Below are 27499 nucleotides of genomic sequence, written 5' to 3'. Positions count from 1 at the left end.
GCTCACATTCTTAATCCCCATTTTTACAGATGAGGTAACTGAGGCACAGAGAAGTTAAGTGACTTGCCCAAAGTCACACATCTGCCAAGGATCCAGGATTAGAACCCCAACTTCCAAGACGGTACTCTTTCCACTAAGCCATGCTGCAAGCCTGCCTCTTAAAATCTTAATCTTTGTGAAGACTTCACTCAAACAACAGCAACCCCTACCACTCTTACTGATGGGCCACGTCTACAGTGGTCTTCCAACATTCCACTATTATGTCCTATTGGTAGAGATTGTGCTTCACCAGGTCTTTTCAAGGTTCATTCTGCCCTTCTGAATTGGGTGCGTGTCCCCTCTCAGTTCACCAATCCACAATTAGTCAACTGTTTGCCAAAGATTTCCTACCCAAGAAAGCTGTGTTGCTGTGACCACCACCATTCGGTTATGCTGACTGAGTTTCAGTTTCCCATCGTTGGTAATCTCTTCCTGCCATTTGATATTGAATGTGGTTCATAGATCTTAGTGACTTTAGAAGCTGGATGCAGATCTTGAAAATTATCTTGCTCCTTTCAAGGCCCTACTGAGAGCTCACCTCCTCCAGGAGGCCTTCCTAGACTGAGCCCCCTCCTTCCTCTCCCCCTCCTCTCCCTCTCCATACCCCCGCCTTACCTTCTTCCCTTCCCCACAGCACCTGTATATATGTATATATGTTTGTATGTATTTATTACTCAATTTTTTTATTTTACTTGTACATATTTATTCTACTTATTTTATTTTGTTAATATGATTTCTTTTGTTCTCTGTCTCCCCCTTCTAGACTGTGAGCCCACTGTTGGGTAGGGACCGTCTCTATATGTTGCCAACATCTACTTCCCAAGTGCTTAGTACAGTGCTGTGCACACAGTAACCTATCAATAAATACAATTGAATGAATGAAATAGCAGCCTGGCCTAGTGGGTAGAGCACCAGCCTGAGAGTCAGAAGCACTTGATTTCTAATCCTGGCTATGACATTTCATTCATTCATTCATTCAATCGTATTTATTGAGTGCTTACTGTGTGCAGAGCACTGTACTAAGCGCTTGGGAAGTACAGGTTGGTGACATATAGAGACGGTCCCTACCCAAAAACGGACTCACAGTCTAGAAGAGGGAGACAGACAACAAAACAAAACATGTGGACAGGTGTCAAGTCGTCAGAACAAATAGAATTAAAGCTAAATGCACATCATTAACAAAATAAATCAAATAATAAATATGTACAAGTAAAATAAATAGAGCAATAAATCTGTATAAACATATATATATATAGGTGCTGTGAGGAGCGGAGGGAGGTAGTGTGGGGGTGATGGGGAGGAGGAGAGGAAAAAGGGGGCTCAGTCTAGGAAGGCCTCTTGGAGGAGGTGAGCTCTCAGTAGGGCTTTGAAGGAAGGAAGAGAGCTATCTTGGCAGATGTGTGGAGGGAGTTCATACCAGGTCAGTAGGAGGACGTGGGCTGGGGGTCGACGGCAGGACAGGCGAGAACGAGGTACCCTGAGGAGGTTAGCTGCAAAGGAGCAGAGGGTGCGGGATGGGCTGTAGAAAGAAAGAAGGGAGGTGAGGTAGGAGGGGGTGAGGGGATGGAGAGCTCTGAAGCTGAGTGAGGAGTTTTGGCTTGATGCATAGGTTGACAGGAGATTTTTGAGGAGGGGAGTAACATCCCCAGAACGTTTCTGTACAAAGATGATCCGGGCAGCAGTGTGAAGTATTGATTGAAGTGGGGAGAGACAGGATGATGGGAGATCAGAGAGGACGCTGAAGCAGTAATCCAGTCGGGTTAAGATGAGACATTGAACCAGCAACATAGCGGTTAGGATGAAGAAGAAAGGGCGGATCTTGGCGATGTTGTGGAGGTGAGACCGGCAGATTTTGGTGACGGATTGGATGTGAGGGGTGAACGAGAGAGCAGAATCGAGGATGACACCAGGGTTGTGGGCTTGTGAGATGGGAAGGATGGTAGTGCCGTCTACAGTGGCGGAAAAGTCAGGGAGAGGGCAGGATTTGGGAGGGAAGATAAGGAGTTCCGTCTTGGACATATTGAGTTTTAGATGGTGGGCACACATCCAGATGGAGTTGTCCTGAAGGTAGGAGGAGACCCGAGCCTGAAGGGAGGGAGAGAGAGCAGGGGCAGAGATGTAGATTTGGGTGTCATCATCCTAGAGATGATAGTTGAAGCTGTGGGAGCGAATGAGTTCACTAAGGGAGTGAGTGTAGATAGAGAACAGAAGGGGACCAAGAACTGACCCTTGAGGAACCCTTACAGTAAGGGGTTGGGACGGGGAAGAGTAGCCCGCAAAGGAGACTGAGAATGAACAGCCGGAGAGATAAGAGGAGAACCAGGATAGGATGGAGTCTGTGAAGCCAAGGTTGGATAGCGTGTTGAGGGGATGGGGATGGTCCACAGTGTCGAAGGCAGCTGAGTGGTCGAGGAGGATTAGGATAGAGTAGTAGCCGTTGCATTTGGCACGAAGGAGGTCATTGGTGACCTTTGAGAGGACAGTTTCAGTGGAGTGTAGGGGTTGGAGACCAGAGTGGAGGGGGTCGAGGAAAGAGTTGGCTTTGAGGAATTCGAGGCAGAGGCTGTAGTCGACTCATTCTAGGAGTTTGGAAAGGAATAGTAGGAGGGAGATAGTGTGATAACTAGAAGGGGAGGCGGGGTCAAGAGAGGGTTTTTTTAGGATGGGGAAGACGTGGGTTCAAATCCCGACTCTGCCACTTGTCAGCTGTGTGACTTTGGGCAAGTCACTTCACTTCTGTGGGCCTCAGTTCCCCCATCTGTAAATTGGGGATAAGGACTGTGAGCCCCACGAGGGACAATCTGATACCTTGTAACCTCCCCAGCGCTTAGAACAGTGCTTTGCACATAGTAAGCTCTTAATGAATGCCATCATTATTGTTATCATTACGTGGACATGTTTGAGGGCAGAGGGGAAGGAAACAGTGGAGAGTGAGCAGTTGAAGATGGAATTTAAGGAAGGGAGTAGGGAGGGGTGAGAGATCAATCAATCAATCAATCAATCGTATTTATTGAGCGCTTACTATGTGCAGAGCACTGTACAAAGCGCTTGGGAAGTACAAATTGGCAACATATAGAGACAGTCCCTACCCAACAGTGGGCTCACAGTCTAAAAGGGGGAGACAGAGAACAAAACCAAATATACTAACAAAATAAAATAAATAGAATAGATATGTACAAGTAAAATAAATAAATAAATAAATAAATAGAGTAATAAATATGTACAAACATATATACATATATACAGGTGCTGTGGGGAAGGGAAGGAGGTAAGATGGGGGGATGGAAAAGGGGACGAGGGGGAGAGGAAGGAAGGGGCTTAGTCTGGGAAGGCCTCTTGGAGGAGGTGAGCTCTCAGCAGGGCCTTGAAGGGAGGAAGAGAGCTAGCTTGGCGGAGGGGCAGAGGGAGGGCATTCCAGGCCCTGGGGATGACGTGGGCCGGGGGTCGATGGCGGGACAGGCGAGAACGAGGTACGGTGAGGAGATTAGCGGCGGAGGAGCGGAGGGTGCGGGGTGGGCTGTAGAAGGAGAGAAGGGAGGTGAGGTAGGAGGGGGCGAGGTGATGGAGAGCCTTGAAGCCCAGGGTGAGGAGTTTCTGCCTGATGGGCAGATTGATTGGTAGCCACTGGAGATTTTTGAGGAGGGAAGTAATATGCCCAGAGCGTTTCTGGACAAAGATAATCCGGGCAGCAGCATGAAGTATGGATTGAAATGGAGAGAGACACGAGGATGGGAGATCAGAGAGAAGGCTGGTGCAGTAGTCCAGACGGGATAGGATGAGAGCTTGAATGAGCAGGGTAGCGGTATGGATGGAGAGGAAAGGGCGGATCTTGGCAATGTTGCAGAGCTGAGACCGGCAGGTTTTGGTGACGGCTTGGATGTGAGGGGTGAATGAGAGAGCGGAGTCGAGGATGCCACCAAGGTTGCGGGCTTGTGAGACGGGAAGGATGGTAGTGCTGTCAACAGAGATGGGAAAATCAGGGAGAGGGCAAGGTTTGGGAAGGAAGACAAGGAGTTCAGTCTTCGACATGTTGAGCTTTAGGTGGCAGGCAGACATCCAGATGGAGATGTCCTGAAGGCAGGAGGAGATGCGAGCCTGGAGAGAGGGAGAGAGAGCAGGGGCAGAGACGTAGATCTGGGTGTCATCAGCATAGAGAGAGATATGATAAGATGGGAGGGAATGGGGTCTGAAGCACAGGTGGATGGAGTAGCACTTGAGAGGAAGGAGGAGATATCATTTGAAGATACTGTTGGGAAGGATGGGACAGTAGCAGAGAGGGTTGAGAGCAGGGAGGTTGGAGAAGGGGGAGACTTTGGGGAGCTCAGACTTGATGGAGTTAATTTTACTAATGAAGTAGGAGGCCAGATCGTTGGGGGTGAGGGATGGAGGAGGGGGAGGAACAGCGGGTCTGAGAAGGGAGTTAAATGTATGGAAGAGCTGATGGGGATGATGGGCATGGATGTAAATAAGGGAGGAGAAGTAGTTTTGCCTGGCAGAGGAGACAGCACACGTGTCTGCTGTGTGACCTTAGGCAAGTCACTTTACTTCTCTGGGCCTCAGTTACCTCATCTGTAAAATGGGAATTAAGACTGTAAGTCCTATGTGGGACAGAGATGGTTTCCAACCCGATTAACCCCATCGCTTAGTACAGTCTGGCATATAGTAAGTGCTTAACAAATACGATTTTTTAAAAAGTACAAACATCACAGTCATGTTCAAGTTTACACACCACAACAACCCCATCATGGACTCCAACTAGGTTTGGCATCAGTTAACTTGTCATCCCATATTATTAATCTGCCAAATATCTTTCTGGATGTCTGGATTCTGTGTTCTACTGAACTCTGTTGCACAGTCAACTCTTCACTATGGTCAATTTCATCACTGCACATTACCCCATGGCAGTGATTTCCTTTCTTGTTTCCAGGCCCTCCAGTATTCTTCACCTTACTATGATAGTCTTGGCAGTTCTCTGACTGTACCTCCCTGCTCAGCTCAGGTACTTCCTTGGCTTTTTGTATTATCAGCATCAACAGCATTTCGTGAGCATCTACTGTGTGTGATGTTCAGTATTTGATGCTTGAGAAATCAATCGATGGTATATACTGAGCACTTACTATATACAGACCACTGTCCTAAGCATTTAGGAGATATAAATATCACAGAATTAGCAGACATGTTACAAATTATTATACAAATTATTTTCCTTGAGGAGCTACACTATTCTCCTTTTCCTGGTTTTGATCAGGGGCGAAGGGAGAAATCAGAGCACATAGGAAAATTTGGTGTCTAATTCCAAGGTCAGGGATGGAGAAGTCTGGTGAATTTAGATGGGGAGGAAAGAAGGGAAAATCCAGGATAGGTGCTGTCACCCGTCATCCGGGGACAGGTTTTTTCAGTAATCGGCGAGGCAAGAGAGAGGCTGGCAATGGAGAACCTGAGTTTTATATAAAATTAATCCCACGAGGTGAATTGAATTTATGTAATTGTTTAGGCACAATGGATTGAACTTCCCTTTCGAGAGGAATATTATCAATTAGCAATTGATTATAATCAATTATTATTATAGTAACTGTGGCATTTAAGCTATTATTCATTCATTCATTCAATCATATTTATTGAGCGCTTACTGTGTGCACAGCACTGTATAAAGCGCTTGGGAAGTACAAGTCAGCAACAAACCTACGATTATGCCTATTATGCATCAAGCACTGTTATAAATGCTGGGGTAGACACATGATCATCAGGTCATACATGGGGATCACATTCTAATCAATCAGTGGCATATATTGAACACTGACTTCGTACAGAGCACTGTACTAAGTGTACAATACAACAGAGTAGATATATGGTCCCTGCCCACAGTGAGTTAGCAGGAAGTCTAAGTAGGAAGGAGAACAGGTAGTGAATCCATATTTTTCAGGAGAGGGAACCGAGGCCCATAGAAATTTAGTGGCTTGCCCAAGGTCACTGCAGACAAGTGGCAGGCCCGATATTAGAACCGATGCCCTCTCACGCCCAGGCCTGTGTTCTTTCCAGTAGGCCACACTGCATTTACGCAAAAGGATGAGACAGTCTTCAGAAGTACCAACTTTTAAGTTTGAATGGTGCTAAATTACCAGCACTATACTCAATTCTTTTCTAAAGTCTGAGGAATGAAGCTCTTTATCATTCCTGATGGAAGACCCCATCATCATCGCCTTAAAGAACAAAATTAGTAAAATGAAGTGTTCATCACATCTCAATATTTATGTGATTTCAAGGTCTTTAAAGAGACTCATGTCCTCTTTTACATTCATCTCCTATAACTCAATGACGAGCCCTCACCCGCAAACTGCCTACTCCTTCCCCCCAACTCCCTCCTTGCTTCAAATCTGACAGACCATCACTCTCCCCACCTTCAAAGCCTCATTAAGATCATATGTCCTCCAATAGGCCTCCCTAACTAAGGCTTCATTTTCCCTACTCCCTCTCCCTTCTGCATCACCCTTGCATTTTTATTTGAGCCCTTAGAGCACTTGAAATTCACCCCACCCCCAGCCCCACAGCACATATCCATATCCGTAATTTATTTTCATGTCTGTCTCCCTCTGTGGACCATAAGCTCCTTGTGGGAAGAGACTATGACTTACCAGCTCTGCGATATTAATGATAGCATTTATTAGGCGCTTACTATGTGCAAAGCACTGTTCTAAGCGCTGGGGAGGTTACAAGGTGATCAAGTTGTCCCACAGGGGGCTCACAGTCTTAATCCCCATTTTACAGATGAGGTAACTGAGGCCCAGGGAAGTGAAGTGACTTGCCCAAAGTCACACAGCTGGCAATTGGCGGAGCCGGGATTTGAACCCATGACCTCTGACTCCAAAGCCCGTGCTCTTTCCACTGAGCCACGCTGCTTCTCTACCAAGCAGAGGACAGGTAGATATTGGTAGATATTGTTCTCTACCAAGAGCTTAGTACGGTGCTGTGCAAACAGTAAGCACTCAATACATACCATTGATCATGGCCTAGTGAGTAGAGCATGGGCCTGAGAGTCAGAAGGACATGGGTTCTAATACCAACTCTACTACTTGTCTGCTGTGTGACCTTGGACGAGTCATTTAAATTTCCTGTGCTTTGGTCACCTCATCTGAAATATGGGGATTGAGACTGTGAGCCTCACATGGGATAGGGACTGTGTCCAACCAGTGCCTGGCACATAGTAAGAACTTTAAAAATATCATTATTATTATTATTATTATTATTGTTATTGTTTATGACATGGGTTTATTGCATTGTCCCAGATCAAGTTTAGAAATCACGAAGCTGCAAATACCATACACTGAGCATCAGTGAAACCTGTTGTAACAGGGCTGCAGGTGAAGCAACCAGAGTAAAATTCTAAGTACCTATGTACATTCATCACTCAGCCCTCACAGCACAGATGTTTGGTTTAATCCTCAGGAGAAGATAAAAGGGGAAAAGTTAAACTAAATCAGTATGCTTACACTGCACTCGATATATAAGATTCACTATTTATGTAGACTATCATTAATATGAAAATAAATTTGGCTATCCAGGCAGTGTGTGTACTTACAGGTCAGCACATGAAGTAGGTCACCTGGTGAATCTGCCAGAGTATGACCCAGGAGGCAGAAATTTAGAGAGCAAGAGTTCCCTTTCGCAAATTCTATAACTGCCTGACTTGCTGATTGGGTCTCATTACAAGACGATTCTGGGAAATGGAGGCTTCTGATGTGGAAAATGCAGTTTCAAGGCAGCAGATCTTGCAAGAATGTTACCTACATTACCTTGCCCTTAATTCCACCTCCAGTAGAGAGCAGAGCATTTTCAGACCTCTGTAGACCCTCATAGAAATATATCAGAATGCCTCAATTTTAAATGGTAATAAATGTTGAAATGCTTGCTATTTGGTGAACTAAAATATCGCAACTGTTTTCCCATTTAAGTTAAAGGCTAAAATAAGCACACATTCTGCATAGAGTTGAAAAAGAAATCTTAATCTTAACTTATTTTAAATTAAGCTATTCTGCTTTTGAATAGCAGAGCTGCATTTATATTTTCTTCAGTTTCACTTGTGGACAGTGTCCCAGGAGTGTCTTCAAAAAACTTAGCAATAATTTAAATAGGAAGATCAATAAATCTGCAAATTCTCTAGGTCTCTTGAGGATAGATTGTTATTATGTTGGTTTGGTTCACAAAGGTATACTATAATATTTTCCCAGGATACATACCTTTTGAAAATTTTTACAGATCTTTCCTCATTCCCATCTCCCTACTTTCCTCCTATTTAAATATTTAACTTTTATATTTCTTATCAGATAGTTAGTCTTTATCTCATATCATATTTCTTTCACTATTTCATCACCGAGAGGAGTCCCAGTTTCTGGGAAGGTGAACTGCACCCTCCAGACAAGTAATGGAGACTGTCTCTTGACTCTCTTCCCCACTTAATTTAGTCAGGTTGTAGTCTACCCCTTCTGGGCCTCTCTTTCTCTTAATATTTTTTTCTGATCTTACCCCCAATTTTTATCTAATTCACTCTCTGCCTTCCTTCCAGCCTCAGACTGGCTCCCCTAAAATCTGCCTTCCAATTCAACCCCATTCCCTCATAAAATTTTTCTTGCATACAATAAAAGTTTTAGAATTCTATTATTTCAAAACTTTTATTATTAGTATTTTTGTTATTATTATCATTATTATGTGCTGTCGAATCATTTCCAATTCAGAGTGACTCCATGGATACATTTTCTCCAGAACGTCCTGTCCTCTGCCATAACCCATATATCCATCTAGCTGCTGGTCTGCCTCTTCCACGTTTTCCCTGGACTCTTCCTAGCATTAGTGTATTCTCCTTAGTCCTCCTATGTGTCAAAACTATGCTAATCTAAATCAAGTCATTTGGCCTTCAAAACCTAGAAAGGCTAATAATGATTTTTTTCCTACATGACACCAGTAAGCACAGGCTAACTGCCTCTCACTTTCCCACTTTGGGCTTCTAATACTCCACTGACACTATTTCAGTTTCTCACCACCCTTATAACCACCACTACTACCATCACCACCCTGGTTCTATGCCACTGTAGCCCCAGGAACTACTGAAACAGCCATCCTACTGGTCTTCCTGGTTCCAGTAGTTATTTCTTTCAGTCCATACTCCAAATAGCATTTTGTATCATCATTTCAAAATGATAATTGGAAAACAATTTCCTTTCTCAAAAATCTTCCATAACCACCTGTTTGTTCTTGCAAAAAACAAAATCTTCTATTCAATGTTTCAAGGCTCTCACATACCTGACTCCTTCTAGCTTTCTGCTCCCTTCTCTTGCTACACTCCAGCTTACTTGCTTTATACCTACACAGTCCAAGTAATCTTCTAACTGCATGTCAGCCACTACTTTCCCAGCTCCAACCCATTGCTCGTGCCACTTCCTCCTGTTTGAAACACTGCTCCTAAAAGACTGCACCAAACCATGGCCTTCCCCTTCTCCATCGTCTTTCTAAAAAGCCAGTCCCTCCAAAAGACTACTGAATTCTTTCTCAGTTATTTCACGTTCTCCTAACTACCACCCTCAGTGCTTTTTCACTATTTCACAGCACTTATATATCCAGAACCACCCATAGCATGTCTGTTCCTATTAATTTAGTTTATTTAACCAAATTCTTTTCAAAATATATCTTTCCAGTTTCTTCTTCCTCATGTTTTTGAAGATATTTGTGTATTTCTACCCTCATTAGAGTGCAAGCTGCTAAACTATACCACTTAGTACAGTGTTCTGCACACAGTAAGCACTCGATAAATATGAATGAATGAATATAGGGAATGTGTGCTTGCTTCTGTTGAACTCTTTAGTAAAATGAATTACACACAGTAGGCATTCAATTAATTCTATTGGTGGATTGGAATCATTTTATCGACCACTTCAGCACCTAACTATTGTTTATTGATTTGTTCATATCTAAGTGAGGAAACTGTAAAATAAAAAATGCAATCCCATTTCTTGAGTTGCTTCCAAACTAGAGGGACGTAGTAAATGTACATTGATGACTATACCATAGATGGTAGTTAAATAATAGAAATCAAGAATGACACAAGTGAATTAGTGAATTTTGTTAAGGATGTTTTGGGATAATAGGAGGCAGGTTGTTCTTTGAAGATCAATATGACTTCATTATCCCAAATTTAAAGACTTTGGTGAATAACTTTGGCTATTAACAAATACAAAATAACAAGGTACTTAGTGTAATAATATTTAATAGCATTATAACCTTTGTGCCCATTTTTCTGAGTTTTCCTTCTACTTCTTAATGTATTCAATTTATAGTCCCTGCACACATTGATGTCTCAGTACAAATGGATGATATGATGATGATAATAACAATCATGGCATTTATTAAGCGCTTACTATGTGCAAAGCACTGTTCTAAGCACTGATGGCACAGTAGCTGTGATTCTAATTCTATTAAGAACATTCACCATCTAGTTCAATATTCTGCTGTCTTCCAATCTCCTCACATGGGGAAAGCTAAACTTTGAAAAGGCAACTGTTTCTTCCCTACCTCTCAGTAAAAAAACTTGTCATCTAGCAAATGTGTTTATAATGCAATGAGATAAAATAAATCTTTAATCCCCAAAATCTTTATTTATTCATTTATTGTCAAGCCATAAAAAACATTTGGAACATCATTATTATTATTATTATTATAAATCATATTTATTGAAAACTTACTGTGTGCAAAGCACTGTATTAGCACTTGGGAGAGTACAGTATAGCATCAAACAATTCTCTGTCCCCAACTAACTAACAATCTAGACTGGATGTAGCTTAGTGGAAGAGCATGCTCTTGGGAGTCAGAGTACAGGGATTCTAATACCAGCTCTGCCACTTGTCTGCTGTATGACCCTTGGCAAGTCACTTAACCTCTATGTGCCTCAGTTACTTCATCTGTAAACTGGGTTTTAAAAGTGTGAGCCCCACATGGGACAACCTGATGAAACTGTATCTATCCCAGCACTTAGAACAGTGATTGGCACATAGTAAGAGCTTAATAAACACAATAATTATAGATTATTATTTATTATTATTATTTTATATAGTATCCCATGATAAAGGACTCATGTCTTATGTTTTTATATTAGTCATTAGTCACCAATTAGTCATTGCCACAGCAATATATTGAATATCTAATAGCTGTAAAGGTTATATTTATATATACCTATACCATATATACATATTCTTTTTGCTGCCCGTTTTCACCCCATTTAAGTACTGGGTGTGAGCATTACTACGCAGAAACCTATAAAAATTTTAAAGAAAGCACTTTGCCAAACATTACACCATTGTGCCATGTTTCATTTTTAGTCCTATCATAAGAAGTTATTTTCTCCCTCTCACTTGTCAAAATCACCCATAGAAATAATTTTTTTAAGTCATGGCTGTCTTCAAGGCCTCCTTCACATATTTGTTCCTCAAGCTGCATATCAGCGGATTCAACATGGGAATTTCCAAGATATAAAAGGTGGACACAACTTTCTCCTGATCCAGAGAATGCAGAGATGCTGGCTGGACATAGCTAAAGCTAACTGAGCTATAAAACAAGGTCACGGCTGTCAGATGGGAGGAACAAGTGGAAAAAGCTTTCTGTCTCCCCTCATTAGAGGGGACCTTAATATGGCAGCCATGATGAAGATGTGGGAGATGAAGATGAACAGGAAGATGATAATAGCTAGAATCCCAGAGAGGGTGAAAAGGAGGAGCTCATTAATACGGGTATCAGTACATGGGAGCTTCAGCAGCAGAGGAACATCACAAAAGTAATGGTTCACAACACTGGGGCCACAGAAACGCAAGCTCAGCGAGCTCCCTGTGTGTGACAGTGAGTTTATAATTCCTCCGAGATAGGACTCAACCACAAGATTGACACAGAGCTTCTTGGTCACAGTGATGTTGTAAAGCAGTGGGCTGCAGATTGCCACGTATTGATCAAGCGCCATGACAGCCAGGGGGATGCCTTCAGAGGTTACATACATGATGAAGAGGAAACACTGAGAAACGCATCCAGTAAAAGAAATGGCTTTAGTCTCTGACAAGTAGTTTGCCAACATTTTTGGAGCAACGACTGAGGTATAACAAATCTAATCTAAGAAGGACAAGTTACTGAGGAAAAGGTACATAGGGGTTTGAAGTCAGAAATCAACCTGGATTAAAATAATCATTCCAATATTCCCTACCAATGTAACAAAATAGATTCCTAGAAAAAGCACAAAAAGAAGTTCTTGAAGCTCTGGACGATCTGTCAATCCCACAAGAATGGATTCAGTAACTGTAGTGTGATTTCCTACAGCCATTTAATGAATTAATCAATTAGAAAATCCCTTATCAAGTCTATACAATAGAGAGATGTACCATTAACATTTATAGGCAGTGACAAACAAATTTATTGTGAAATACATACCTATTATATATATGTATATATATATATATATATATATATATATATATATATATATATATATATATATATATATATATATACATAATGTATACCATTGAGGGAGTCTTTTAAAGATATTCACATTAAAAAATCCTTCGTTTTATTTTCCTTTCATCCATCTCTTGATCTTTATTCATTCGATCTCACTATTCTTTCATGCAGTTATACTAGATTTTAACTATTCTTATCCAACAATTTGGAGAAGTCTACTACTTCATTCTTCCAACGCTTAGAACATAGTAAAAAGATTCTAAGTGTTGATCGGTTTGTCTCAGACTACTCCAATTTTGAAACTTATACATCTTTCTAACAAAATATGGGGGACTCTACCACTTAAAACAAAAGTTTGTTCAAAAGCTTATAGAAGATTTCAAAGTGTCCTAGTAAAGCCAAAAAATTCATGGGCAAAATTGGATCACACGAGTAGAGGATTAAAAAAAACTCAGATGAGTTTTACTACATCAAAAACTGGTAAATGAAAGGTGATAATGATCAGGACTCTTGTGATTTCTCTTGTCCACTGACCCATAATGATCAGGACTCTAGTGATTTGTCTTGTCCACTGAATCATGGTAATAAGTTTATTTCTAAAGCTTATTTAAGGCTGCTTTTAAGTAAGAAAATATGACGGCTTAAAACAAAATTGGCAACAACTATTGTTCTGAGAAAAACTGGAAATCTGTTCTTGAGGAAATTTCCCAGAAACATTTGCTTAGAAAGAAATCTGAGTCAGTGACCCTTTCCCCACTTCAGATGTCTGAAAAGATGGAAGTTCTACATCTGTTGTAACCAATCCCGGGCACACATTCACCTTACTAGAAAACAAATATTTCAAAATATTTTTAAAAATATTCACCTGACTTTATAGATATAAAACAGATGTTTCTTAGTAAGAACAGAGAACTAGAACAGGAATTTACCTTTAATATCCATGGCTTTCATAATAATAATAGTATTGTTAAGGAATTTGTATGTCACAAGCATTATACTAAGTAATCAAGTTGGTACAGTATCTATCCCAAGTGGGGCTCACAGTCTAAGGAGAGACATCCACTAAAATTAAGTTCAGGTAGGACTGAGTAATAGTAACAATAATGGTGGTATTTGTTAAACACTTACTATGTGCCAAGCACTGTTCTAAGTACTGGGGTAGATACACAAGGTAATCCAGTTGACCCACATTGGGTTTACAATCTTAATCCTCATTTTACAGATGAGGTAACTGAGGCACAGAGAAGTGAAGTGACTTGCCTAAAGTCACACAGCTGACAAGTGGGGGAGACAGGATTAGAACCCATGACTCACATGACTCCCAAGGTCATGTTCTTTCCACTAAGCCATGTATATGAAATATGGTATATAAATACTGTGATGAGTACTTAAGGGCCTGGATGGCAGAAGGACTGACGTGACAGAGAAGTATAAAATGGGGTGATTAGCAATTAGCTGGTGAAGGCCTCTAAAACAATGAGTGAATTAACCATACAGATCAGATGATCTTTTCATTTTCTAAAGATCTCCGGGGATGGAAAATACATAATTTTCTGGGTTTGCCTGCTTTGGAGGTATATCCTGACAATCAAAAAGCCTTAGAGGTTAGGATACTTTTCTCAACATTGACTCAACGGTGCCAAGCATTGGGTTATTCCATTTTGGAGCATCATAAGCAAATGGCTCTGATTAATTGTGACCTTTACACATTTATTTCTTGCACCTTTGTTCTAAAATGCTAATCCCTAATGATTGCTAATTTTTGCTCAAATTCATATCTCCATCTCTAAATTATAAAATAAATTTTATTTCTAAAATTGTTTGTGTTTCTTCCTTCTCCATTTAGAATCAGACATACACCATTTCTCAAGTTTCTGATCTGAGCACTCTAAAGCTTAAATGAAATACGATTTTTTTAGCAGCTTCACAAGCAAGTGAAAGAGTATTGTTGATAAATTGACAGGGGTCTTCAAAGCTTTAGAACTTGATGGAACTATGGAGGTCTAGAATCAATCAGTCAACAGTATTTTTTAAGCATTTACTATGTGCAAAGTACTGTACTAAGCACAATACAAGAGTTGGGAGACACACTGGCCACAAGAAGCTTACAGTCTAGAGGGAGAGACGGACATTAAAATACATTATGAATATGAAATCAATATGAACATGTGATAAGGGCCTGAGGATGAAGTGGATATCAAGAGCTCAAAAACTATGACCTGTAGGCCTCTAAGAAAATTTCTGTTCAATAAGACTGTATTTCTAGAAAAATGAAGGCAATTGATTTTAAAGCAACCCCCACAATCTTCCGTTCCCCGTTAGCAAAAAGATATTTGGCTTGAAGGAAAATTGAACCCCCCCCCCAAAAAAAATGATGAGTGTTGACGTAGCAAATCACAGAGCTCTCATAAAGGCCCAAAGTAAGTGAAGTTTTAGCATAGAGCCATGTTTTTTTCCAAATAGCATTTAAAATAGCCATTAATGGCCATTTTAATAGCCATTAAAATATTAAAATAATTTTTGAAAAATGCCATCTTTTGATGTAACAACTGGCAAGATAAAATCAGAAATCTCTCAGTTGAGCTTATCTTCAATCAGTAGTTATTGTCCTGTGGTCAACTACAGTAAAGCAATAATGATTATGAAAAATGTAAGTGGTTCTTTTGTATGCATAGGGCTAAATATTTTTCTTGCTCTATGGTTATAATTTTTTTGAAAGAACCTACAAATATATAAACTCATTAAGCATATAGTTGGTTTCTTACAATGTCTCAGGCACTTGCTGCTAAAGATTGCTGAATATCAATAATAGCACAAATTTCAGTAACTTGTAGAATAACAGCAAATTTGTCTAACTCATTTTTTTTAAAGTTGCATAAGTGTCTGAATATTAGAATAACTCATATAATAAAATCACTTTCTTATGTAAAGTAACTATAGGGCATATCTGTAAGATGGTCCTTGAGTACCCATGCCTGTATTGAGTGTTATAGCCAGTGAGCATTACAACGTCTTTCACTGCACTTTAGTCTGTTATTTAGACTGGAGAAAAGTTGGAAAATTAAATTCCAAACAGTTCATTTCACACTTAAATAGCCCAAATAGGGCGGTAAATATGAAATTGTATGAATACCACCAAAAGTAGACAGTAATTTCCAAAATGCATAAATCCTTATATTCTGAGCCTTGCATGGATAACCCCTTCATGGGGCAGACAGTTCTGCCATGAGTTGACTCCGTGGGTTCTGTTAGTATTGGATGTAGTGGCATTTGGGGACACAGTCCCTAAATCTCTTCGGCGCTCTGAATCCTAGCTCAGAACCTGAATCTGGTTGATTAAAATATCCTGTGGGTCTTCTGATGGCATGTATCCTCTCTGAAGTGTGGAAATGTTCTGGTGGTTTGTCATTTTCCTTTTAGTATATTTAGTATATTTAGTATTTTAGTGCATTTTAGTATATTTAGTATTTCAGTGATTCGTTTCCTCTTCCCGAAAAGAGCTTTTTCATCAGTCCCAGTCTAGCACACCTTCAAGAGGCCTATTCCATCAATGATAAACTCTGACATAAATCTTAACATGGAGAGCCAATTAAAATGGATTTTATCTCAAACGGAGCTGAAAGCTATAGCTAATTCTGTTAGCAACCCTGATTGTACTCTGTTCATCAGTCAGTGGCATTTATTGAGCTCTTGGGGGAGTAGAATATGATAGAGTTGGTAGACATGATTCCTGCCCTCCAGGAGCTTACAGTATAGGGGTAGAGGCAGACATTAAAATAAATTATAGAAAGGTGTAGTAGCAGAATATAAGGATATGGACGTGCATGTTGCGGGGCTGAAGATAGGGTGCATATAAAAATGTTTAAGGTGTACAGACCCAAGTGCATAGCCAGGTAAGATGTTTGGGTGACGAGGATGGGGAAATGAGGGGTTAGTCAGGGAAGGCTTCTTGGAGGAGATAAGATTATAAGAGGGTTTTGAATGTGGGGAGAGTGGTGATCTGTCAAATAGCAAGAGGAAGGGAATTCCAAGCCAGTGGGAGGAGAAGGGCAAGGGGTCTGTGGTGAAAGAGATGAGATCAGGAACAGCAAGTAGGTTGACATTAGAGGAGTGGAGTGTCCGAATTGGGTTGCAACAGGAATTGAGTTAGGTTAGATAGGGAAGGGTAGAGCTGATTGAGTACTAAGGAGATTCTGTTTAATAAGGAAACGAAAGGGCAACCACAGGAAGTTTTCAAAGAGTGGCAAGAACATGATTCTGGGAGCCAGAACACACAGGAATTAGTCCCACCTCTGTCACTAGCCTGTTGGGTGACCTTGGGAAAGTCACTACCTCTCTATGCCTCCGTTTCTTCATCTCTAAAATGTTGTTAATGATAATAGCTTCCTCTCCCTACCTCAGTGATCTTTCATAGGCAAAATGAAATGCTTGTTGTGAAAGCACTTTGGAAAAATGAAAGAACTATGCAAGTACAAGATGATATTCTTTTAATAATTATTACAATAAAATGCTCAGCCTTTCCTGCCTGTTGTGGGCAGGGGTTGTCTCTTTTCATTGTTGTATTGTACTTTCCAAGTTCTTAGTACAGTGCTCTGTACACGGTAAGCACTCAGTAAATATGATTGAATGAATGAATGAACCCTGTCTGATCCATCTGACCCTGTGCTTCAGGAGAGCTGAGTGTCGTCCAAACCTGCCAGAACCACCCCGAGCCATCCTTGGAAAGCTTCAGGAGACTCCCCTGGAAGTTTGCCATGGTAACTTTGTGGGAAGTCGCACATGACCTTTTGATCTAATAATAATGATTATGGTATTTGTTAAGCAATTACTATGTGCCAGACACCGTACTAAGTGCTGGGGTGGTATACAAAGAAAATTGGTTTGGACATTGTCCTTATCCCATATGGGGCTCATTGTCTCAATTACCATTTTACAGTTGAGGTAACTAAGACCCAGAGAAGTGAAGTGTCTTACCCAAAGACACACAGCAGACAAGTGGCAAAACCAGGATTAGAACCCATGACATTCTGACTCCCAGGCCTATGTTCTATCCACTATGCCATGCTTTTCCGTTGTCCCTGGTTGGGTCAGGAAGTGGGTTTCTGTAACTTTGAGGTTCACCTTGCCCCTTCCTTCCTCAGGTCCCTTCTCTCCTTCTACAGACGAGCCCAAACACTCTGCTCCACTGGTGTTAACCTTCTAATTGTGCCTTGTTCTTGCCTGTCCCGCTGTTGACCCCTGGCCCACATCCTACCACTGGCCCAGAATAACCTCCCGTCTCAAATCCACCAAAGTAGCACAATTTCCCTCTTCAAAGTCTTACTGACAGCTCACCTCCTCCAGGAGGCCTTTCCAGACTAAGTCCCTTTGCCTCTGCTCCTGCTCCCCTCCCCATCGTCACGACTCCCTCCCTTTACTCTACCCCACTTCTCTTCCCACAACACTTGTGTATATATGTACTACGATCCTTCTACCATTCTTCCCGTCTCACAAGCTCGCAACCTTGGTGTCATCCTCGACTCTGCTCTCTTGTTCACCCCTCATATCCAATCTATCACCGAAACCTGCCGGCCTCACCTCTGCAACATTGCCAAGATCCTCCCTTTCCTCTCCGTCCAAACCGCTACCTTGCTGGTTCAATCTCTCATCCTATCCCGATTGGATTACTGCATCAGCCTCTTCTCTGATCTCCCATCCTCCTTTCTCTCCCCACTTCAGTCTATACTTCACACTGCTGCCCGGATCATCTTTGTGCAGAAACGCTCTGGGCATGTTACTCGCCTCCTCAAAAATCTCAAGTGGCTACCAGTCAACCTACCATCAAGCAGAAACTTCTCACTACCGGCTTCAAGGCTCTCCATCACCTCGCCTACCTCACCTCCCTTCTCTCCTTCTACAGCCCAGCCCACACCCTCCGCTCCTCTGCCGTTAACCTCCTCACTGTACCTCGTTCTCGCCTGTCCTGCCATAGACCCCCGGCCCACGTCCTCCACCTGTCCTGGAATTCCCTCCCTCCACACATCCACCAAACCTGCTCTCTTCCTCCCTTCAGAGCCCTACTGAGAGCTCACCTCCTCCAAGAGGGCTTCCCAGACTGAGCCCCTTTTTTCCTCTCCCCCTCCCCATTCACCCCATCCTACCTCCTTCCCCTCCCCACAGCACCTGTATATATGTTTGTATAGATTTATTACTATATTTATTTTACTTGTACATATTTACTATTCTATTTATTTTGTTAATGATGTGCATCTAGCTTTACTTCTATTTATTCTGATGACTTGTCACCTGTCCACATGTTTGATTTGTTGTCTGTCTCCCCCTTCTAGACTGTGAGCCTGTTGTTGGGTAGGGACCCTCTCTATATGTTGCCAACTTGTACTTTCCAAGCGCTTAGTACAGTGCTCTGCACACAGTAAGCGCTCAATAAATACGATTAAATGAGTGAATGAATGTACATATTCATCATTCTATTTATTTTATTAATGATGCACATATATCTATAATTCTATTTATTTCTGTTCATGCTATTGATGCCTGTTTACTTGTTCTGATGTCTGTCTCCCCCCTTCTAGACTGTGAGCCCATTGTTGTGTAAGGATTGTTTCTATTTGTTGATGAATTGTACTTTCCAAGAGCTTAGTATAATGCTCTGCACACAGTAAGCACTCAATAAATGCGATTGAATGAATGAATGAATTTGGTTGTCTCCCTCCTCCACTCTTACTCCTATTCCTGCTCCCCTTCTGCCTTCTGCTTCACTCTCCCAGGGGTGGGAACAGTGTGGAAGCAGTAGGTTGGACCAGAAGGAAGAGAAGCCTGCCTATTCCATGCCCAGAACAGACTCCTTCCCTCCCTTCTTTCCCTGCTCTGACCATGCCCCTTCCTTCTACGAATGTGCTCCCTCATTTGACTCTAAGAACCCTGAGGGTAGGGATCTTGTCTTCAAATTCCTCTGTTCTATTCCACATGCTTAATGTAGCACTTGACACATAGCGGACTCTCAATAAATACTATTACTTGATTGTCTATTGCTGCCTTTACCTCCTTGGTTGTGGCCCTTTCTTTCCCTCTTCAATCACATCCTTGACAAAAAAAATTTTAAATTGGTTTTGGTTCCATTTTGAGGGTGGCAAAAGACGTTGGGACGCTTCCACCTCCAGAATTACCCATAGCCTGAATAGAATTCCTTCTCCGAATCTCACTTTGGTTTCTCCTATGTGTTCGTGTGCTGCACAGAGACTAAGTCAACATGGAGTCACACAGAGCCTTGGGCCACTGGGGCCTGTGCTGGGATCCAGAGTTTAACAAAGAGCTCACCACGGATTAAGTCTTGGGGTGAATCAGAGTTCGAGTGTTATCTCCCCAAAGAGCAAATCTAGCTTCTCTAGGACCCTTTAAATTTACATATGTGTCCTCTTTCTTGTCAAGCTACAGCACGTTAGCCCAGCCCACTTGGAAGTGTGTAACTACACTCAGGCTTCCGGGGTTTGGGGTTATCTGGATCCCCGCTCATCATCCCAAAATCATCCTCTCCATCCGACCCCCTACATTCACCACCACCCTGGACACCTTTTTCTAAGAAAAATAATAATAGTAATAATAATACTAATAATTGGGACATTTGTTAAGTACTTACTCTGTGTCATGCACTGTACTAAGCTCTGGAATGGATGTGATACAATCAGCTCTTAATTCCTGTGTCTCCTAGGGCGTACAGTTTAAGTAGAAGAAGGAACAGATAATTAATCTCCATTTTATAGATGAGGAAACTGAGTTCCAGAGAAGGTAAGTGACTTGCCTAACATTGCACAGCAGGTAAGTGAGGAGCCAAGGTTAGAACTCAGGTTCCCTGACTCCCAGGCCTGGGCCTTTCAGCTCCAAAGGTGTTGGACCCCAATATGGATCTCCCTACTCTTTGTGTTCCTGCTGTTTCAAAAATAAATTCAAACAGCCTAAACCTACATTCCATTCTATTCCCTAAAACAGGAGTGCAAATAAAGTCTGGCATCAGTCTGAAAAGTATCAAAAGGAATTTATTAAGCATTCAACTACACAAAGGAAATTAAACACATTATCTCTGTTCTCTGTCAACTTCCAATCTAAGGAAGAAGTTTTCTCACACCTGTATGATTCTGTACCTTCCCTATCACTTTCTGTCATTGCTTCTGGCCTATAATTTCAAGAAACCTGAAGCTTCTCCCAGAGCTGGCTACACCAGGTTCCAAGCAGATCTGGAGCAAGAAGGAGGAACAGAGCTGAAGGAATGAATGGGAAGGAAAGATAAATGGAGAGACAGAGAAGTGGAATGAGGAAAAAAAGAGTGGGAAGGACAAATTAGTGGAGAGGGAAGTTATGAAAGTTACACCAAACATTTCATTTGGTGTAAGGTTTAAATATGTTCATTGGCAGTTTGGAGCCACTTCCCAACAGATTCATCCATCATGAAGCCCTCCAACTCCTGAGCTCCATCAGTGGCCTTGTAAAGTGCAAATTCCCCTGGCCTGCTCTGAGAAGGGCCATCAGGACTGACATAAATTCTGCCTTTAGTGTAGTGAGGTACTTTGGGTAGTTAGGGTTACACCATGTAGAGGGTGGCCACCGAATCCCTTTTTGGCACAAAGCTGGACAAGTGTTCTCAGCACAATTCAAGATACAGTGACAGAAAGAGCCATAGCTAACAAGAAGTTGCAGGACTTTGGTTCTAGAGCACTAACCCTATTCCAAAATCCCAAATATGTAATAGAGAGTAAAGCAATCATAAAGCAGAAACGTTGTGAGAATATTTTGTTATGGAGATCAATCAATCAATGCTACGTATTGAGCACTTACTGTGTGCAAAGCATTCTATGAAGTGCTTGGATAAGTACAGTGCAACAGAGTTAGTAGACATATTTCCTGCGAACAAGGAGTTTACAATCTGGAGGAGGACCTTACAGTTTAGAGTTTTCACAGGAAATTATCTGAAAATCTAGGCCTTCCCAGACTGAGCCCCCACCTTCCTCTCACCCTCCTCACCCTCCCCGTATCCTCCGCCCTACCTCCTTCCCCTCCCCACAGCACCTGTATATATGTATATATGTTTGTACATATTTATTACTCTATTCATTTATTTTACTTGTACATATTTATTCTATTTATTTTATTTTGTTAATATGTTTTGTTTTGTTGTCTGTCTCCCCCTTCTAGAGTGTGAGCCCGCTGTTGGGTACGGACCGTCTCTATATATTGACAACTTGTACTTCCCAAGCACTTAGTACAGTGCTCTGCGCACAGTAAGCGCTCAATAAATACGATTGAATGAATGAATGAATGAATGAATAAATACGATTGAATGAATGAATGAAAAGCGTTGGATTTAATATCTTGGAGATGCTCACCCATTAATTTGTAGTTTATGTAGCCTTATTCTCAAAGAAAATAATTAACCCTAGAGCTCTTCTATCATTTATTTTTGCTTTCATACCGTGAATATCTGTGTTACTATTCTTATTCATTTATTATTCACTGTCGTCCACTTATTGTTCACTAGAGAAGCAGGGTGGTCTAGTAAAAAGAACACAGGAAAGGGAGTCAGAGGACAAAGCTCTAATCCCAGCTCTGTCACTTGCCTGCTGTGTAAATTGGGGGAATACACTGAACTAATCTGTGTCTCACTTTCCTCATCTATATAATGGCGATCCAATAGCTGTTCTCCCTCCTATTTAGACTTTGAGTTCTGGGTGGGATAGAGACTATTGGCGTTGCTTAAAGTAGGTTTTGATGAAATTAGTAGTGATAAGTTTTCCCCTCTATTGACCTTTTCAAGCTTTCTTCACATCCTTATTCCTCAGGCTGCAAATCCGGGGGTTTAACATTCATTCATTCAATCATATTTATTAAGTGTTTACTGTGTGCAGAGCACTGTACTAAGCGCTTGGAAAGACAAGTCGGAAACATATAGAGACAGACCCTACCCAACAACGGGCTCACAGTCTAGAAGGGGGAGACAGACCAACAAAACAAAACATGTAAACAGGTGTCAAAATCATCAGAACAAATAGAATTAGAGCTATAGGCACATCATTAACAAAATAAATAGAATAGTAAGTATGTACAAATATATACAAGTGTTGTGGGGAGGTGAAGGAGGTAGGGTGGGTGGGATTGGGGGAGGAGAGGAAAAAGGGGGCTCAGTCTGGAGGAGGTGAGCTCTCAGTAGGGCTTTGAAGGGAGGAAGAGAGCTAGCTTGGTGGGTGTGTAGAGGGAGGGCATTCAAGGCCAGGGAAGGACGTGGGCCAGGGGTCGACGGTGGGACAGTCGAGAACGAGGCACAGTGAGGAGTTTAGCGGAGGAGCAGAGGGTACAGGCTGGGCTGTAGAAGGAGAGAAGGGAGGTGAGGTAGGAGGGGATGTGGAGAGCCTTGAAGGGAGGTGGTGGAGAGCCTTGAAGCCGGTAGTGAGGAGTTTTTGCTTGATTCGTAGGTTGACAGGCAGCCACTGGAGATTTTTTGAGGAGGGGGATGGTAACATGCCCAGAGAGTTTCTGCACAAAGTTAATCCTGACAGCAGAGTGAAGTATAGACTGAAGTCGAGAGAGACAGGAGGATGGGAGATCAGAGAGGAGGCTGATGCAGTAATCCAGTCGAGATAGTATGAGAGATTGAACCAGCAAGGTAGCAGTTTGGATGGAGAGGAAAGGGTGGATCTTGGCGATGTTGTGGAGGTGAGACCGGCAGGTTTTGGTGACAGATTGGATGTGAGGGGTGAACGAGAGAGCGGAGTCGAGGATGACACCAAGGTTGTGGGCTTGTGAGATGGGAAGATGGCAGTGCCATCTACAGTGATGGGAAAGTAAAGTAGAGGGCAGGGTTTGGGAGGGAAGGTAAGGAGTTCAGTCTTGGACATATTGAGTTTTAGATTGCGGACAGATATCCAGATGGAGATGTTCTAAGGCAGGAGAAGATACGAGTCTGGAGGGAGGGAGAGAAAGCAGGGGCAGAGATGTAGATTTGGGTGTCATCAGCGTAGCGATGCTAGTTGAAGCTGTGGGAGCAAATGAGTTCACCAAGGGAGCAAATGTAGATAGAGAACAAGGGGGCCAAGAACTGACCCTTGAGGAACCCCTACAGTAAAGGGATGGGAGGGGGAGGAGGAGCCCGCAAAGGAGACTGAGAATGATCGGCCAGAGAGATAAGAGGAGAACCAGGAGAGGATGGAGTCTGTGAAGCCAAGGTTGGATATCGTGTTGAGGAGAAGGGGGTGATCCACACTGTTGAAGGCAGCTGAGAGGTCACAAAGGATTAGGATAGAAGGATAGAGTAGGAGCCGTTGGATTTGGCAAGAAGGAGGTCATTGGTGACCTATGAGGGGGCAGTTTCAGTGGAGTGTAGGGGATGGAAGACAGATTGGAGGGGGTCAAGGAGAGATTTGGCGTTGAGGAATTCGAGGCAGCGAGTGTTGATGACTCGTTCTCGGATTTTTGAAAGGAAGGGTAGGAGGGAGGTAGGGCAATAGTTAGAAGGGGAGGTGGGGTCAAGAGAGGGTTTTTTTAGGATGGGGGAGACCTGGGCATGTTTGAAGGCAGAGGGGAAAGAATCAGTGGAGAGTAAGTGGTTGAAGATGGAAGTTAAGGAGGGGAGGAGGGAAGGGGTGAGAGATTTCATAGGGAAGGCCAGGGTGCAAACCACTGTGGATACTTTCCCTTGCTCCTGGGAATACTGGGAACTGGGCAGAATGTAGCTGAATGACAGTGAGCCATAGAAGAAGATCACAGCTGTCAGGTGGGAGGCACAAGTGGAGAAAGTTTCTTATCTCCCCTTAACAGACCCGAACCTGAGAATGGCAGTGACAATTCAGATGTAAGAGATTACTATGATAATTAAGGTGATTGCTACAATCACTCCAGAGTAGGTCCAAAGCAGCAGCTCCTTGGTGTTGTAATCAGAACAGGAGAATTTCAGGAGAGGGGGATATCACAGAAGAAATGATTGACGACATTAGGTCTGCAAAAAGTCAATCTCAATAATCCAACTGTATGTGTCAGTGAATTGGCAAGACCTCCCAGATAGGACGCAAGCACTAGCTGAAGGCAGATCTTTGGGGTCATGATAGTTGTGTACAATAGAGGGTTGACAATCACTGTGTAGTGTTCATATGGCATGACGGCTAGGAGGAAGTCCTCAGTAGTAATATAAATGGCAAAAAATAAACTCAGAAAGACACAGCCAATGAATGAACTGGACTTACATTCCAAAAGGAAATTTATCAGCATTTTAGGGGCCAGGTCAATCAATCAATCAATCGTATCTATTGAGTGCGTACTGTGTGCAGAGCACTGTACTAAGCGCTTGGGAAGTACAAGTTGGCAGCATATAGAGAGTCCCTACCCAACAGTGGGCTCACAGTCTAGAAGGGGGAGACAGAGAACAAAACCAAACATATTAACAAAATAAAATAAATAGAATAGATTTGTACAAGTAAAATAAATAAATAAATAAATAAAGTAATAAATATGTACAAACATATATACATATATACAGGTGCTGTGGGGAAGGGAAGGAGGTAAGATGGGGGGATGGAGAGTGGGACGAGGGGGAGAGGATGGAAGGGGCTCAGTCTGGGAAGGCCTCCTGGAGTAGGTGAGCTCTCAGTAGGGTCTTGAAGGGAGGAAGAGAGCTAGCTTGGCGGATGGGCAGAGGGAGGGCATTCCAGGCCAGGGGGATCACGTGGGCCGGGGGTCGATGGCGGGACAGGCAAGAATGAGGCACGGTAAGGAGATTAGTGGCAGAGGAGCGGAGGGTGCAGCCTGGGCTGTAGAAGGAGAGAAGGGAGGTGAGATAGGAGGGGGCGAGGTGATGGAGAGCCTTGAAGCCGAGGGTGAGGACTTTCTGCCTGATGGGCAGATTGATTGGTAGCCACTGGAGATTTTTGAGGAGGGGAGTAACATGCCCAGAGCGTTTCTGGACAAAGACAATCCGGGAAGCAGCATGAAGTATGGATTGAAGTGGGGAGAGACACGAGGATGGGAGATCAGAGAGAAGGCTGATGCAGTAGTCCAGACGGGGTAGGATGAGAGCTTGAACGAGCAGGGTAGCGGTTTGGATGGAGAGGAGAGGGCGGATCTTGGCAATGTTGCGGAGCTGAGACCGGCAGGTTTTGGTGACGGCTTGGATGTGAGGGGTGAACGAGAGAGCAGAGTCGAGGATGCCACCAAGGTTGCGGGCTTGTGAGACGGGAAGGATGGTATTGCTGTCAACAGGGATGGGAAAGTCAGGGAGAGGGCAGGGTTTGGGAGGGAAGACAAGGAGTTCAGTCTTGGACATGTTGAGTTTTAGGTGGCAGGCACACATCCAGATGGAGGTGTCCTGAAGGCAGGAGGAGATGCGAGCCTGGAGAGAGGGGGAGAGAGCAGGGGCAGAGATGTAGATCATCATCATCATCATCATCATCAATCATATTTATTGAGCGCTTACTGTGTGCAGAGCACTGTACTACGCGCTTGGGAAGTACAAATTGGCAAAATATAGAGACATTCCCTGCCCAACAGTGGGCTCACAGTCTAAAAGGGGGAGACAGAGAACAAAACCAAACATGCTAACAAAATAAAATAAATAGAATAGATATGTACAAGTAAAATAAATAAATAAATAAATAGAGTAATAAATATGTACAAACATATATACATATATACAGGTGCTGTGGGGAAGGGAAGGAGGTAAGATGGGGGGATGGAGGGGGGAGGAGGAGTTAAATATGGATAGTTGAAAGTCAGTCGAGTAGCAGATATCACAGAGTGCAAGGTTACACAGAAATTAGTACATGGGAGTGTGAAAGGTGGCATCGATCTGGATTAATAGGATCATACACACATTTCCTACTGACCAAAGAAATGATCAAGAACAGGACAAAGAGAGGCACCTGCAATCTGGACGATCTGTCAGACTCACAAGCAGGAACTCAATCACTGATGTGTGGTTGCTTCCAGCCATGTATTCAGATTTTCAAGTGGATTTTCCTTTAAAATAGAAAGCAAAATGATATCAACAATAATTGATCATATAATTTATTAATTTATTAAACTATGAAAGAGAGCAATAATTGGCGTATGTGTGAAACACGCATTGTGTGCTAAGCACTGTGTATGTGTCAAGGTAGACACAAAATAATAAGATGGGACATAGAGGCTGCCCCAACTGGGATTCAGCCTAATTTCCATTTTACATATGAGAAAACTGAGGCCCAGAGATGATGTGACTAGGTCACAGCAAAGGTAAAAGAGCTGAGTTTTAAACCCAGGTCTCCTGTGCTCCAGTGATAGGGATTGTAGTATTAATGGCATTTATGGAGTGTCTCCTGACTGCCATATACTGAACTAGGAACTTTGGAGAGTACGATAGTAGCAAAAGACACTTTTCTGGTCCATCAGTGAATCAATTAATCAGTGGTAAACACTGTACAGTTGTACCTGCGGGATAGTTGGTAGACATGAAAGAGGAGACGTACAGGGTAGTGGATAGAGCATTGGCCTGGGAGCCTGAAGGTCATGGATGCTAATCCTGCCTCCTCCCCTTCTCTGCTGTGTGGCCTTGGGTAAGGCACTTCGCTTCTCTGTGCCTCAGTTACCTCAACTGTAGAATGGGGTTGAAGACTGTGAGCCCCATAAATGGACTGTGTCCAACCCAGTTTGTGTATATCCACCTCAGCACTTAGTACAGTGCCTGGAACATAGTAAGTGCTTAACAGATACCATTGTTATTATTATTATTATTATTATTATTAATTAATAATAATAATCATGCCCACAAAGAGCTTACAATCTATACGGGGAAACAGACATTAGAGTAAATTTTGAATTAGGGAAGTGGTAAGGTATATAAGTGCATTCACTTCCATATCCAAATTAATCCTTCTTTGCCATTTGAAAGGCTGAATTAATAAAAGATATCAATCATCCTCTTTGTGACCTAATGCCTTTGTTCAATTACAACCCAGTGAAA

The 27499-nt window shown here is 42.5% G+C and overlaps 2 pseudogenes; both read right to left on the bottom strand.

Moving 5' to 3' along the window:
- Positions 1 to 11465: 11465 nt before the first annotated feature.
- On the bottom strand, positions 11466 to 12346 carry LOC119921639 (annotated as a pseudogene).
- Positions 12347 to 22290: 9944 nt separating this feature from the next.
- Positions 22291 to 26491, bottom strand: LOC119921634 (annotated as a pseudogene).
- Positions 26492 to 27499: the final 1008 nt, after the last annotated feature.

This window comes from Tachyglossus aculeatus, assembly GCF_015852505.1.
Source record: "Tachyglossus aculeatus isolate mTacAcu1 chromosome 12 unlocalized genomic scaffold, mTacAcu1.pri SUPER_6_unloc_4, whole genome shotgun sequence".
Taxonomy (NCBI): domain Eukaryota; kingdom Metazoa; phylum Chordata; class Mammalia; order Monotremata; family Tachyglossidae; genus Tachyglossus; species Tachyglossus aculeatus.
This window is presented reverse-complemented; position numbering and strand designations above follow the sequence as displayed.